At 41.3% G+C, this 16,323-nt stretch overlaps 1 long non-coding RNA gene and 1 other non-coding gene across 2 annotated transcripts in view; both read right to left on the bottom strand.

Moving 5' to 3' along the window:
• LOC144331081 (uncharacterized) overlaps nucleotides 1-16,323 on the bottom strand; it is an 88,659-nt gene that overhangs the window by 22,696 nt on the left and 49,640 nt on the right. The gene's annotated exons all lie outside the window — the stretch shown is intronic.
• Nucleotides 2,405-2,508, bottom strand: LOC114670233 (small nucleolar RNA U13). The gene has a single exon (XR_003719714.1). It is a non-coding gene; the product is annotated as a small nucleolar RNA U13 (small nucleolar RNA).

The raw sequence follows: 16,323 nt of genomic DNA, 5'->3' as shown, positions 1-16,323 counted from the left end.
ATCTGGTGAGGGCCTCAGGCTGACTCCACTCATGGCAGAAGGTGATGGGAGCTGATATGCGCAGAGATCACATGGCAACAGAAGAAGCAAAAGGGAAAGTGGGGAACTGCCAGGAGCTTTTTCACAACCAGCTCTCTTGGGAACTAATAAAGTGAGCATCACTAACTCCAAAGGAAGGGCATTATCTGTTCATGAGGGATCCTCCCTCATGGCCCAAACACCTCCCAACAGGCCCCACCTCCAACATTCGGGGTAAATTTCAACATGAGGTTTAGAAAGGCTAAACATCCAAACCCTAGCAACATGTATGTATGTAACTGTAAAATCAACATTTTTTGTTTTTATATTAGTCATACTTGTATTTCCAGAAATACGGCAGACCATATATCCTGAAAAATTATCCCAAACTACCTAGAAATGAAATACACCTGTAATCCCAGCACTTTGGGAGACCAATGTGGGCGGATCACCTGAGGTCGGGAGTTTCAGACCAGCCTGACCAACATGGAGAAACCCCATCTCTACTAAAAATACAAAAAAAAAAAAAAAAAAGGTCGGGTGTGGTGGCATATGCCTGTAATCCCAGCTGCTCAGGAGGCTGAGGCAGGAGAATCCCTTGAACCCGGGAGGAAGAGGTTGCTGTAAGCTGAGATTGCGCTATTGCAATCCAGCCTGGGCAACAAGAACAAAACTCCATTAAAAAAAAAAACAAGAGAGAGAGAGAGAGAGAAAGAAAAAAAGATAGATAGATAGATAGATAGATAGATAGATGATAGATAGATAGATAGATAGATAGATAGATAGATAGATAGATAGATAGACGAGTCCTCTTTAAATGAAGAGCTAAGCATCCAAGAATAGGAAAAATTCTTAGGAAAAACAATAGGGTGTTTAGAAAGCTGAAACCTGAATGGTAGCTGAAGCTGAAATTTATGGATCATGTATTTTGAGACACTTCTAGGGAGCAGGAAACAAGGCCTTGTACCTACTTAAGGGAGCTGGGACTGAGGCACCCATCACCCACACTTATTAAAGGTTTCAGGGTTTATCACAAACATAGAAGTAAAAGGACTGGCGATAATAGCCCAAAGAACAGCAAAGATGAAATATAAGTACAAAATTGTGAGATTCGTGTACTCTATATGAAGTGGTGAAGGTAGATTGTAATTTATTCAAGATATATAGTAAACCGGCCAGGCGTGGTGGTTCATGCCTGTAATCCCAGCACTTTGGGAGTCTGAGGTGGATGGATCACCAGAGGTCAGGAGTTCGAGACCAGCCTGGCCAACATGGTGAAACCCCATCTCACTAAAAATACAAATGGTAGCCGGGCGTGGTGGTGGGCGCCTGTAATCCCAGTTACTCAGGAGTCTGAGGCAGGAGAATCTCTTGAACCTGGGAGGCAGAGGTTGCAGTGAGCCAAGATTGGGCCACTGTACTCCAACCTGGGCAACAGAGTGAGACTCCACGTAAAATAAAATAAAATAGATGTATAGCAAACCTAGAACAGCCACTAAAAGATAAAGCCAAGAAAGGAGATAAAATGGAATTCTGAAAAACACTCATTTGTTCCAAAAGAAGGCAGGAAAAAGAGGGAGGAAAAAAACAAATACCAGACAGATAGGAAACAAATAGCAAGAGTGAAAGATTTAAAACACAGCAACTTGATAAATACACTGACTGTAATTTAAGTGAACCCAGTGGACTCAGAGTGAAACAGACCTGGGCCAGGACTTCATCGATTTCCTTTCCCCTGTATATACATGTCTGGGGCATGGGATGGGGGCTGTGTGGGGAAATGATACCACTTAGGGTCCTTGGATATCAGTTCCAACTTGGATCTGTATCCAACAGCTGGCAAGACAGCTGGGTCTTGTCCTTTCTCCAGTGTACATTTATCCAAATAAATGGCTCTAGGGGTCTTCGTTGAAGGATTAAGACAATCACTATTTCAGACACGTGCTGTGGAGTTGCAGAGTTCTTTTCTGTGAAGACTCTAGCTCTTCTTCAGTCAATGAGTTCAGAGTGAGAAAGTTCAAGCCTAGATACTGGACAAGGGCGTATTTTTTTATTTATTTATTTATTTATTTATTTATTTATCTGATACAGGATCTTTCTCTGTCACCCAGGCTGGAGTGCAGTGGTGCCATATAGCTCACTGCAGCCTTGAACTCCTGGACTCAAGCAATCCTCCTGCCTCAGCCTCCCGAGTAGCTGGTGCTACAGACATGTACCACCATGCCTGGCAAATTTTTTTTTGTTTGTTTTTAATACAGACAGGGTATCACTATATTTCCTAGGATGGTCTTGAACTCCTGGCCTCAAGCAATCCTCGTGCCTTGGTTTCCCAAAGTGCTGGGTTTACACACATGAGCCACTGTACTTGACCTATTTGCTTTTTCCATGTCAGATGAGTAATGTGCCCACGTTGCAATAAGGTTTGAGAGTGACACATCTCACACATGCATGTGAATACTCAATCATCACACTTACGAACTACCAAAGGATCTCATCATTTTCTGTCGGAGCACCCACTTCAGCCTCTGCTCATCCATGTTTTGTTTTTTTGGGGGGTTTTTGTTTTGTTTTTTTTGAGACGGAGTCTCACTCTGTCGCCCCTGCTGGAGTGCAGTGGTGTGATCTTGCCTCACTGCAACCTCCGCTTCCTGGGTTCCAGTGATTTCCTGCCTCAGCCTCCCGAGTAGCTGGGATTCCAGGTGCATGCTGCCATGCCCAGCTAATTTTTGTATTTTTAGTAGAGATGGGGTTTCACCATGTTGGCCAGGATGGTCTCGATCTCTTGACCTCATGATCCACCTGCCTCGGCCTCTCAAAATGCTGGGATTACAGGCATGAGCCACCATGCCTGGCCTGCTTATACACTCTTTGTATCTTTTGACGGCATAGAGTAAGCAAGGCCTTTACTGACAACTGCTTTGGACACTGTGATGCACCACTCAGGTGCCTCTTCTATGAACGACTTGAAGTCCCAGATGCTGGGATGCTCTCTGAAGGCACCTTTGAACTGCCAGCATCCTTAGGTGTCACCCAGCTGTAGAGACACTGTCTACTAAGGTCATGCTGTTTCCCAGAATGGCCTACATCCAGTGACTGCTTGGTGCAGAAATATAAAGGGCTAGCATCCCCACTCAACTCAGGACAATACTAAAGGACCATTTCGGCTCCAGGGCTGCCCTGCAGTTGGCCAAGACTAGTGTTGGGTCTGCCACAGAGCTGGATTTCCCTCTGCCCAATCTTGCTTCCATAACCTGCCTTCCACAGGTATTGACTCCACCTACACCCTAAATTCTGTCCTAGAACCTGCAACAGTTGATCCCAGGAGTATTCTGTGGAAGCAGGAGATAAGATGGGGTTTTGAAGATAGCACCTGCCACTGGCTGCAGTAAGGACTACATCCATAGGGGTAGGCAGAACACAGGTGCTCCCAGAAACTTTTGCTGGTGGTAAACCGGGATGGCTATCAGTAGTACAGTGTGCACTAGCTGGTGTATCAGAAATTTGAGAAAGATGGAGGGAATCGTAGCTACAAGGTCAAGAAAATTGGATGAGTAGGGTTAAACTGTGTTAAACTCTGGAAATATGTAACAAAAATCTGAGACTTATTAATGGAAAACTATGTCTGAAAGCCAGATGGTGTTCTTTGTCATATACCTCACATTGGGAAGGCAGTGAGAACTGAGGGCTATGTCCAGGTATGAATTGTGGAGGTGACTGAGCTCCACAATTAGTTTAGTTAAAATAAAACTAAAGACAAATCCACTATACTGAGGTCAGGGTTTGGTTTAGAAAGAATGTGTCCTGGCCAGGCATGGTGGCTCATGCCTGTAATCCCAGCACTTTGGGAGGCTGAGGCAGGCAGATCACTTGAGCCCAGGAGTTTGAGACCGGTCAGCCCAATATGGGGAAACCGTGTCTCTACCAAAAATACAAAAATTAGCCAGATATGATGGCCCATGCCTGCAATCCCAGCTACTCAGGCAGCTGAAGCAGGAGAATCACTTGAACCCGGGAAGCAGAGGTTGCAGTGAGCCAAGATCGTGTCACAGCCTCGGTGACAAGAGCAAGACTCTATCTCAAAAAAAAAAAGAAGGGAGGAAGGAAGGAAGGGAGGATGAGAGGGAGGGAGGGAGGGAAGAGGAGGAAAGGAAGAAAGGAGGAAAGGAAGAAGGAGAGAAAGGGAGAAAGAGAAAGAGACAAGGAGATAGAGAAAGGAAAGGAAAAGAAAGGAAGAAGAAAGAAAGAAGGAAGGAAGGAAGGAAGGAAGGAAGGAAAGAAAGAAAAAGAAAGAAAGAAAGAAAGAAATAGAGAAAGAAGGAAAGAAAGAAAAGAAAGAGAGAAAGAGAAAAAAGAAGGAAAGAAAGAAAAGAAAGAGAGAAAGAGAGAAGGAAGGAAGGAGAGAAGGAAGGAAGAAAAAGGAAAAGAAAGGAAAGAAGAAAGAAAAGGAAAAGAAAAAGAGAGAGAGAGAGAGAGGGTCCTGATACATAGGAAGGAGGTGTCTGGTTTGATGCTCTCCCCAAATCTTAAATTCCTAGATGTGTTTGAATCCTTTGAGCCTGCACAAATGTCCATTCTTTCTATTAAAAGCTAGCATGCTCCACCTTGCCTGAAGACAATGCTAGAAATCTCTTCCTTGCAAGTCAAAATGTGTCCCACTTGAGATCTGCCTTTAAGTCCTTTCCTGGCCTCTCTAGGCCTATAAGTCAGGTGAAGTCATAACTTAGGCCAGTCAGGAATGTGCTGGGCCTGATGAGGAAAGAAAGGAAACTATACTTCAAAACGAGCTGCAAGACTTAGCCTGTGCACACTGGAAATATATATGCGACAGTGAGTTCTGTAGTTGGTCCCACTAACCTTCCTCTTCTTGGTGTCCCACAGACACACCAGCTGAAAGAGCAGTTCCTAGAAAATGTGTGACAAAGTAGACACAAGAGGTAGACTGTACTGAACACTCTAATACATCACCCAGATCCTCAGTCAATAAAGGGCTCATTGCTCCAGTTTTTAGGGATGTTATTATCAGATAGGCTTCAGTTGGCAAACCCTTTTGGGATTTGTCAGTGACAGAGAGCTGCCTTACCCAACATTATACCCAGTGATGGGTCATTTTATGGTTCAACCTGCCTGGACCAGGGAATGCCCAGATATCTGGTGACACATCCTTTCTAGATATGTCTAGGAGGATGTTTCTAAAAGGGATTAGCATTTGACAAAGTAGACTGGGTAAAAAAGACACCCTCCCCAGTGTGGATGGGCATCATCCAATCCATTGAGGACCTGAATAAAACAAAAAAGGTGGAGAAAGTTTGAATTCCCTCCTTATCTGATTGCTGGAGCCAGGACATTGATCTTCCCCTGCACTCAGCCCTCCTGCTTCTCAGGCCTTTAGTCTTGGAGGAGAATCTACAGAACCAGCTTTCCTGGGTCTCCAGCTTGCAGACGGTGGAATCACATCTGCCTCCAGAATCAGCCTCCGTAAGCCTGAATAGTCATATGAGCCTATAGCTTACAATAAATCTCTCTTGAGAGAGAGAGAGAGAGAGAGAGAGAGAGAGAGATTTAGATGTCTGTCCCATTGATTCTGTTCCTCTGCAGAATCCTGACTAATACCTGCCCCTTCCCAAGGTGGCCAACATCTATTCATTGATCAATGTGGGACAATAAGGCCTGGCCATCCCAACCCAGCTTGGAACACTGCTAAAAAACCATGTGAGTTTCACAGCTCACCCTGCGGGTCAGCCAGGCTTGTATGAAGTTCATTTCCCTCTGCTTAATGCCACTTTCTTTCCCTCAGTTTCACAAGTTTCAATCCCAAGGACATACCTGAGTGAACAACCTGCTTCCTAAACACCAGCCCGTTTCTAGAGAACCCAGCCTGTGACAGCGGCTCAACACTCTTGCCCTTACGAAAACCATATGCCATCTCCCAAGTCCCCTGCAGATCAGGTTCCCCTGAATGCAATTCCAGTCTTACTACCTGTTATAGGAATTATGTTCATCTTTCTTCTGATTCTTAAAGGCTGCCTCCTGGCCTCCGCTATCCTGGGATCTACTATCCTCGTTGCTATTAAAAAGCTCAGTTCTGCAACACCGTCAGCTACCTTCAGCCCCAGCTTACAGAAGACAGACTTTCCTGAGGTTCTCAAAATGCTGGTGCCCCTTCTCCTCACCAGGGCATTTCTTATCAATTTGGCCAATGTCGTATTTTCTGGACCCTCCTGAGGACGGTCAGCTGGTGGGTTTTCTGGTTAGGTACAGTAGACTCATTCTAGCATTTTTAAGTCCTTGAACACCCCTTCTTCCACAATCTCTCATGAGTTTTCTGGCATCTCTACTTTTGTTAATGAGGGGTATCAGTTTTTCCAAGCTAAAAGCCATGCTTACTAACTGTTATTTAGCAACACATCAAGAAACTTTATAACAGAGAAGTCTTGAGAGTCACCACTTTGGTCACTCAGATGATCAGAGTAAACACCATTGGACACATTAAAATCACTTGAGAGGATGCAGTGAGAACACAGTAATCCCTTTGAGAGACTCCCACCCAAAATCCCTAACCTAGATCTCCTCATGAGGAAACATGAAACTCAGATCGAGTGACATTCTGCAAAACAACTGTCCTAGTGTTAAGGTTATTGTCATGCGCTGAACTGTGTCATGCCCCCAAATTCATATGATGAGGCTCTAACTCCCCAATGTGACTATATTTACAGATAGTGCCTTTAAGGGGGTAATGAAAGTGAAGTGGTCATAAGAGTGGGGCCTCCCATAGAACTGGTGAGGATCCAAGAGGAAGGGAGAGTGAGCGTGCTCTCCAAGCTTGCACAGAGGAAAGGCCGTGACCACACAGAGAGAAGGCAGCCACCTATTAGCCGAGAAGGGAGGCCTCACAAAAAACAACCCTGATTGCACCTTAACCTTGGACTTCCAGCTTCTATACCTGTGAGCAAATGAATGTCCGTTGTTTAAGCCACTCCATCAGTGGTATTTTCCATGGCAGCCCAAGCTATCGCAGCCACAACATTTATGGAGATCTGCATTTTTCTACCATTCCTCTCTCTTTTCTTCCCTACTTATAGACATTTTAGCTAATATTTCCTAGCTTTATGATTCTTTTTCTAAATAAAGAACATTTCTTCTTGTATCCTACTAGGGCTGTAAACAATGTCCAGAGATTTACTTCTTGGAATATTTTCCAGGGGAAGTGTATTGTGTTCTTGCAGCTCCAAATCTGTTTTCTACGACCTTCAACAATGATAAATCAAACCCTCTATTTTTATCAGTTCTAAGTTAAAGAATATGATGTAGGCCGGGCTCGGTGGCTCACGCCTGTAATCCCAACACTTTGGGAGGCTGAGGCGGGTAGATCATGAGGTCAGGAGATGGAGACCATCCTGGCTAATATGGTGAAACCCCGTCTCTACTAAAAATACAAAAAATTAGCCGGCATAGTGATGGGTGCCTGCAGTCCCAGCTACTCAGGAGGCTGAGGCAGGAGAATGGCATGAACCCAGGATGGGGAGCTTGCAGTGGGCAAAGATCGCGCCACTGCACTCCAGCCTGGGCGACTGAGCGAGACTCTGTCTCAAGAAAGAAAGAAAAAAAAAAAGAATATGACATAATATAATATATGACCACTTTACATAAAATTTCTGTAAAAAGAACTACAATTTTTAACTAACAAAAAGCATGCTTACTGCTATCAAGACGTATAAAGTCTCAAAATTAAAAGTTGATCCTCATTAAAAAAAATCATTATTCACTTCCCTGACATAAAGGAAAAAGGGCAAAAGTGTACTCTGTTATCTCTCACAGAATGGATAAAAAATTGCAAACAAACTTTAAAAGAGTGTAATGGCAGATGGGAATTGAATAATAACAAAATAAGGCTTGGATCTGCCCTCATTCTCTTTTGTGCCAGGCAAAAGTATATTTTCCACTCTTCACTTACTACTCCAATTAGAAAAAAAAAAAAATGCCAGATCTGAAAGTCAAAAAGGTCCTGCCTGCACAATTCAAACCTTAATGAAGATAGAACCATATGGTAACACAATTCATGGAAAGGATAGGGGAAAAATATCTATTATCACAATTTAATAAAAACAATATTTGGCCGGGCACGGTGGCTCACGCCTGTAATCCCAGCACTTTGGGAGCCTGAGGCAGGTGGATCACGAGGTCAAGAGATCGAGACCATCGTGGCCAACATGGTGAAACCCCGTCTCTCCTAAAAACACAAAAATTAGCTGGGCATGGTAGCTCACACCTGTAGTCCTAGCTACTCGAGATTCTGAGGCCGGAGAATCTCTTGAATCTGGGAGGTGGAGGTTGCAGTGAGCTGAGCTCGTGCCACTGCACTCCAGCCTGGTGACAGAGCAAGACTCTGTCTCAAAAAAAAAAAAAAATATATATATATATATATATATATATGTTGTTGTTATATATATTATTTATTATATATATATTTGTAGCCAGATGCAGTGGCACTTGCCTGTAGTCCCAGCTTCTTAGGAGGCTGAAGCATGAGGATCACAAGCACAGCAATTCAAGGCTATAGTGCGGCATAATCATGCCTGTGGATAGCCACTACACTTCAGCTTGGGCAACCTAGTGAGACTCCCATGTCTAAAAGGAGTAAACAAATAAAATTAACAGTTGTACTGTTCTATACACTGTCTTTGTCCTCTAAACTTACTCACTTACTCTACAACAGAGCAACTATAGTTATAGTTAAAATTTCATCTGTTCAGTCTCCATTGTGGAATAAAAAAGAGAACATAATTTAGAGAGATCTGGCTTTTAGTCTGGGCTCCAATTCTTACGTTCAGTGTAACTTTTCAAAATGTATCTTAATTGTGAAATGGGGATTGTGACAGAGTTGCATAATAAGAATGAACAAGAAAAAACTCAAGAATAAATTTCAGAATGTATCTGTGAACCACAGATATATGCTGTGTAAACGAAAACTATACATTCAAACTTAAACCAAAGGAAAATGATTTTAAGAATATTTCCCAGTTTATTAATAAAAGAAAAAAATATGTTCGGTGTATTGATAATTGCATCATTTAACATATAGCCCCTAACTTGGATGTCTGCTCCCAAATAAATTCTATTTTGTCTACTTTGAAACTGAATTTTTCATCTGCTGACCTATTCGTCTAATTTATCCAAATGGTTCTAACTGTTTGTTTCATTTCTTGATATTTCTGTTGTTTACAGTTTTAGCATTACTAAAGAACTGTATCATTTTCAATTACTGTTTTTTCTGATCATCCATCACAACAATGTAGGACTAATTCGCTTAGAAAAGCTGGCTGTTCCTAAAATCCCTGAGGAGAATCACAAGAAGCCTCAAACTAATTTCTCTGTCAGTGGCTCATGCCAACTTCCTATTACCACCTCCCGTGATCATGCTGTGACTTTGACAGCTACCCTTGAGGAAATAGCTTTGCCAGTTTACATAGTGAATTGCAGGCAGAACAAAGAGTGGAGTAGAGTCTGATGTCATCCTCTCTTACTTCACTTTATGACAGGGCATATGAGGTTACCCAAGTCAAGCTGTCCCCACATGACTTGCCACAACACCAAAGGGAGCTCCACAGTGTTGTTTCTGGCAACACATAGCTACAAAGAGATCTTTTGGCAGAGCTGTGACCCTTGTCCCGTGTTATATTTAATGGTATATGTAAAGAAAAAAACACAAATATTGTCTTGCTTTTCTTGGTATTACAAAATAGTGAAGCTTTTTTTGTTTTTTTTCTAATACCTAGTAGTTTTTTAAATTTATAAAACGAAAATAAGATGAGAATTTTCAGGATCAAAAATATTAAAGCAGATATTCTCTATATATTGGAATATATAACTACCTATTATGAATTTTAGTTTTGGTTATTATGACTTTGTAGGCAAAATAGACATACAGCATGCAATTTCTAGACTTAATATACATGAGAAGAATCCAGCCAGTTTTGCTCTGCAATATGACTTTAACCATGTAACATTTTTTAAAACCCTAAAGTCAAAATTTCTCAGGGTGCAAAAGCAGCTCTAAAAAAGCTGAGATGCTTATCAGCGCAACTAATGACAAAATATTTTTCTTTTACAACATTCAAATTATAGTACAATGGCACCACCTGTTGATGGAATGGCAGAATTGAATTCTAAGACTACAACGCAGTATCAAATGTTTACTGGAATTTTAAATCAAGAGATAGAACACAGGTCATTGACCACTGATCAGATAATGTATCAGTGAGATGGCTAGCTTATATTTGATTTGGTTATATCAATTGGTACTTTGACTTTCTGGCATTCTGTAGAATGGCACAGCATTTGCTTAAGGGCTAATCATTGCATGAACATAAGAAAATGTATAATTAAGATTAGTTTTCTTACATATATTTAAATGTAAGTTCTAGAGAAACAGTTTTTCTAACGTTAAGTTTTTTCTTCCAACACATAGTTACATTGGATTGAATATGATGGTTCTTCAGAACTCATTTTTGGAAAACTAAACTCATTTTTGGGAAATATGCTGGACTGGATTAATAACCAGTAAACACATTTAAAAATTACTCTTATAGCAAACATACTCTCAAAAACACAAACAAGAAAAACAGTTGGAGGCTTCCAAGATGGCTAAATAGGAACAGCTCTGGTCTGCAACTCCCAGCGATATCGGCACAGAAGATGGGTGATTTCTGCATTTCCAACTGAGGTACCTGGTTCATCTCATTGGGACTGGTGGGACAGTGGGTGCAGCCCATAGAGGGTAAGCCGAAGCAGGGTAGGGCGTTACCTCACCCGGGAAGCGCAGGGGTAAGGGGATTTCCCTTTCCTAGACAAGGGAAGCCATGACAGCCTGTACCTGGAGGAATGGTACACTCCTGCCCAAATACTATGCTTTTCCCACAGTATTTGCAACTGGCAGACCAGGAAATTACCTCCCGTGACTGGCTCGGCAGGTCCCGGGGCCACAGCTCACTGCTGGCACAACAGTCTGATATTGACCTGCAACGCTGCAGCTTGATGGAGGGAGGGGCATCCGCCCTTGCTGAGGTTTGAGTAGGCGGTTTTGTGCTCACCGTGTAAACAAAGAGGCCAGGAAGCTCATACTGGGTGGAGCCCGCTGCAGCTCTGCAAGGCCTACTACCTTGCTATAGATTCCACCTCTGTGGGCAGGGTATATCAGAACAAAAGGCAGCAGACAGCTTTGGCAGACCTAAATGTCCCTGTCTGACAGCTCTGAAGACAGCAGTGGTTCTGCCAGCTCTGAGAACGGATAGACTGGCTCCTGAAGGGGGTCCCTGATGCCTGTGTAGCCTGACTGGGGGACAACTCCCAGTAAGGGCCAACAGACACCTCATACAGGAGGATGCCCCTCTGGGATGAAGCTTCCAGAGGAAGGATCAGGCAGCAATATTTGCTGTTCTGCAGCCTCTGCTGGTGATACCCAGGCAAACAGGGTCTGGAGTGGACCTCCAGCAAACTCCAACAGACCTGCAGCTGAGGGGCCCAACTGTTACAAGGAAAACTAACAAACAGAAATAGTATCATCATCAATAAAAACCACATCCACACCAAAACCCCATCTGTAGGTCACCAACATCAAAGACCAAAGGTAGATAAAAACCACAAAGATGGGGAGAAACCAGAGCAGAAAAGTTGAAAATTCCAAAAACCAGAGTGTCTCTTCTTCTTCAAAGGATTGCGGCACCTCACCAGCAAAGGAACAAAACTGGACAGAGAATGAGTTTGACGAGTTGACAGAAGTGGGCTTCAGAAGGTCGGTAATAACAAACTTCTCCGAGCTAAAGGAAGCTAACCCCATCACAAGGAAGCTAAAAACCTTGAAAAAAGGTTAGACGAATGGCTAACTAGAATAAATAGTGTAGAGAAGGCCTTAAATGACCTGACAGAGCTGAAAACCATGGCCAAGAACTTCATGACACATGCAAAAGCTTCAGTAGCTGATTCAATCAAGTGGAAGAAAGGATATCACTGATTGAAGATCAAATTAATGAAATAAAGCCAGAAGACGAGATTATAGAAAAAAGAGTGAAAAGAAACAAACAAAGCCTCCAAGAAATACAGGACTATGTGAAAAGACCAAATCTACATTTGACTGGTATTCCTGCAAGTGACGGGGAGAATGGATCCAAGTTAGAAAACACTCTTCAGGATGTTATCCAGGAAAACTTCCCCAACCTACCAAGGCAGGCCAACATACAAATTCAGAAAATACAGAGACCACCACAAAGATTCTCCTTGAGAAGAGCAACCCCAAGACACAATTGTCAGATTCAACAAGGTTGAAATGAAGGAAAAAATGTTAAGGGCAGCCAGAGAGAAAGGTCAGGTTACCCACAAAGGGAAGCCCATCAGAGTACAGCAGATCTCTTGGCAGAAACCCTACAAGCCAGAAGAGAGTGGGGGCCAATATTTAACATTCTTAAAGAAAGGAATTTTCAACCCAGGATTTCATAACCAGCCAAACTAAGCTTCATAAGTGAAGGAGAAATAAAATCTGAAGAGGTCCTTCACATCCCTTGTAAGTTGGATTCCTAGATATTTTATTCTCTTTGTAGTAATTATGAATGGTAGTTCACTCATGATTTGGCTCTCTGTTTATCTGTTATTGGTGTATAGGAATGTTTGTGATTTTTGCACATTGATTTTATATCCTGAGACTTTGCTGAAGTTGCTTATCAGCTCCAGGAGATTGTGGGCTGAGATGATGGGATTTTCTAAATATACAATGATGTCATCTGCAAACAGGGACAATTTGACTTCCTCTATTCCTAATTGAATACCTGTTATTTATTTCTCTTAGCTGACTGCCCTGGCCGGAACTTCCAACACTATGTTGAATAGGAGTGGTGAGAGAGGGCATCTTTGTCTTGTACTGGTTTTCAAAGGGAATGCTTCCAGGTTTTGTCCATTCAGTATGATATTGGCTGTGGGTTTGTCATAAATAGCTCTTATTATTTTGGGATACATTCCATCAATATGTAGTTTATTGAGAGTTTTTAGCATGAAGGGCTGTTGAATTTTGTCGAAGGCCTCTTATGCATCTATTGAGATAATTGTGTGGTTTTTGTGATTGGGTCTGTTTATGTGATGGATTACATATATTGATTTGTGTATGTTGAACCAGCCTTGGATCCCAGGGATGAAGCCGACTTGATTGAGGTGGATAAGGTTTTTGATGTGCTCCTGGATTTGGTTTGCCAGTATTTTATTGAGGATTTTTGCCATTATGTTCATCAGAGATATTGGCCTAAAATTCTCTTTCTTTGTTGTGTCTCTGCAAGGCTTTGGTATTGGGATGATGCTGGCCTCATAAAATGAGTTAGGGAGGATTGCCTCTTTTTCTATTGATTGGAATAGTTTCAGAAAGAATGGTACCAGCTCCTCTTTGTACCTCTGGTAGATTTTGGCTGTGAATCCATCTGGTCCTGGACTTTTTTTGGTTGGTAGGCTATTATTGCCTCAATTTCAGAATCTGTTATTGGTCTATTCAGAGATTCAACTTCTTCCTGGTTTAGTCTTTGGAGGCTGTATGTGTCCAGGAACTTATCCATTTCTTCTAGATTTTCTAGTTTATTTGCATAGAGGTGTTTATAGTATTCTGTGATGGTAGTTTGTATTTCTCTGGGATCAGTGGTGATATCCCTTTTATCATTTTTTATTGCATCTATTTGATTCTTCTCTCATTTCTTTTTTATTAGTTTTGCTAATAAAATAGCAAAATAGATCTATCTATTTTGTTGATTTTTTTTCAAAAAAACAGCTCCTGGATTCATTGATTTTTTGAAGGTTTTTTTGTGTCTCTATCTCCTTCAGTTCTTCTCTGATCTTAGTTATTTCTTGCCTTCTGCTAGCTTTTAAATATGTTTGCTCTTGCTTCTCTACTTCTTTTAATTGTAATGTTAGGGTGTTGATTTTAGATTGTTCCTGCTTTCTCTTGTGGGCATTTAGTGCTACAAATTTCCCTCTACACACTGCTTTAAATGTATCCCAAAGATTCTGGTACATTTTGTCTTTGTTCTCATTGGTTTCAAAGAATATCTTTATTTCTGCCTTCATTTCATTATTTACCCAGCAGTCATTCAGGAGCAGGTTGTTCAGTTTCCATATAGTTGTGCAGTTTTGTGTGACTTTCTTAATCCTGACTTCTAATTTGATTGCGCTGTGGTCTGAGAGACAATTTGTTGTGATTTCTGTTCTTTTGCATTTGCTGAGGAGTATTTTACTTCCAATTGTGTGGTCAATTTTAGAATAAGTGCAATATGGTGCTAAGAAGAATGTATATTCTGTTGATTTGGGGTGGAGAGTTCTGTAGATGTCTACTAGGTCCACTTGGTCCAGAGCTGAGTTCAAGTCCTGGATATCCTTGTTAACCTTCTGTCTTGTTGATCTGTCTAATATTGATAGTGGGGTGTTAAAGTCTCCCATTATTATTGTGTGGGAGTCTAAGTCTCTTTGTACGTCTCTAAGGCCTTTTTTTAAATGAGTCTAGGTGCTCCTGTATTGGGTGCATATATATTTAGGATAGTTAGCTCTTCTTGTTGAATTGATCCCTTTACTATTATGTAATGACCTTCTTTTTCTCTTTTTATCTTTGTTGGTTTAAAATCTGTTTTATCAGAGACTAGGATTGCAACCCTTGTTTTTTTCACTTTCCATTTGCTTGGTAGATCTTCCTTTATTTTGAGCCTATATGTGTATTTGCACCTGAGATGGGTCTCCTGAATATAGCACACTGATGGTTCTTGACTCTTTATCCAATTTGCCAGTCTGTATCTTTTAATTGGGGCATTTAGCCCATTTACATTTAAGGTTAATATTGTTATGCATGAATTTGATCCTGTCATTATGATCTTAGATGGTTATTTTGCCCGTTAATTGATGCAGTTTCTTCATAGTGTCGATGGGTCTTTACAATTTGGCATGTTTTTGCAGTGGCTGATACCAGTTGTTCCTTTTCATGTTTAGTGCTTCCTTCAGGAGCTCTTGTAAGGCAAGCCTGGTAGTGACAAAATCTCTCCACATTTGCTTGTCTGTAAACAATTTTATTTCACTGACTTTCTTCACAGAGTTGGAAAAAACCACTTTAAAGTTCATATGGAACCAAAAAAGAGCCCACATAGCCAAGACAATCCTAAGCAAAAAGAACAAAGCTGGAGGCATCATGCTACCTGACTTCAAACTATACTACAAGTCTACAGTAACCAAAACAGTATGGCACTGGTATCAAAACAGATATATAGACCAATGGAACAGAACAGAGGCCTCAGAAATAACATCACACATCTACCACCATCTGATTTTTGACAAACCAGACAAAAACAAGCAATGGGGAAAGGATCCCCTATTTAATAAATGGTGCTGGAAAAACTGGCTAGCCATATGTAGAAAGCTGAAACTGGATCACTTCCTTACACCTTATGCAAAAATTAACTCAAGATGGATTAAAGACTTAAATGTAAGACCTAAAACCATAAAAACCCTAGAAGAAAACCTAGGCAATGCCATTCAGAACATAGGCATGGGCAAATACTTCATGACTAAAACACCAAAAGCAATGGCAACAAAAGCCAAAATAGACTATTGGGATCTAAATAAACTAAAGAGCTTCTGCACAGCAAAAGAAACTATCATCAGAGTGTAGAGGCAACCTACAGAATGGGAGAAAATTTTTGCAGTCTACCCCCTGACAAAGAGCTAATATCCAGAATCTACAAAGAACTTAAAAAAATTTATAAGAAAAAAAAAAAACCCATCAAAAAGTGGGCAAAGGATATGAACAGACACTTCTCAAAAGAAGACATTTATGCAGCCAACAGACATGTGAGAAAATGCTCATCAATGATCATCAGAGAAATGCAAACCAAAATCATAATGAAATACTATCTCATGCCAGTTAGAATGACAATCATGAAAAAGTCAGGAAACAAGAGATGCTGGAGAGGATGTGGAGAAATAGGAATGCTTTTACACTGTTGGTGGGACTGTAAATTAGTTCAACCATTGTGGAAGACAGTGTGGTGATTCCTCAAGGATCTAGAACTAGAAATACCATTTGACCCAGCCATCCCATTACTAGGCATATACCCAAAGCATTATGTATCATGCTACTATAAAGACACATGCACACATATGTCTATTGTGGCACTATTCACAATAGCAAAGACTTGGAACCAACTCAAATGTCCATCAATGATAGACTGGATTAAGAAAATGTGGCACATATGCACCAAGGAATACTATGCAGCCATAAAAAAGGATGATTCCATGTCC

The sequence above is a fragment of the Macaca mulatta genome, chromosome 9 (genome assembly GCF_049350105.2).
Source record: "Macaca mulatta isolate MMU2019108-1 chromosome 9, T2T-MMU8v2.0, whole genome shotgun sequence".
Taxonomy (NCBI): Eukaryota; Metazoa; Chordata; class Mammalia; order Primates; family Cercopithecidae; genus Macaca; species Macaca mulatta.
This window is presented reverse-complemented; position numbering and strand designations above follow the sequence as displayed.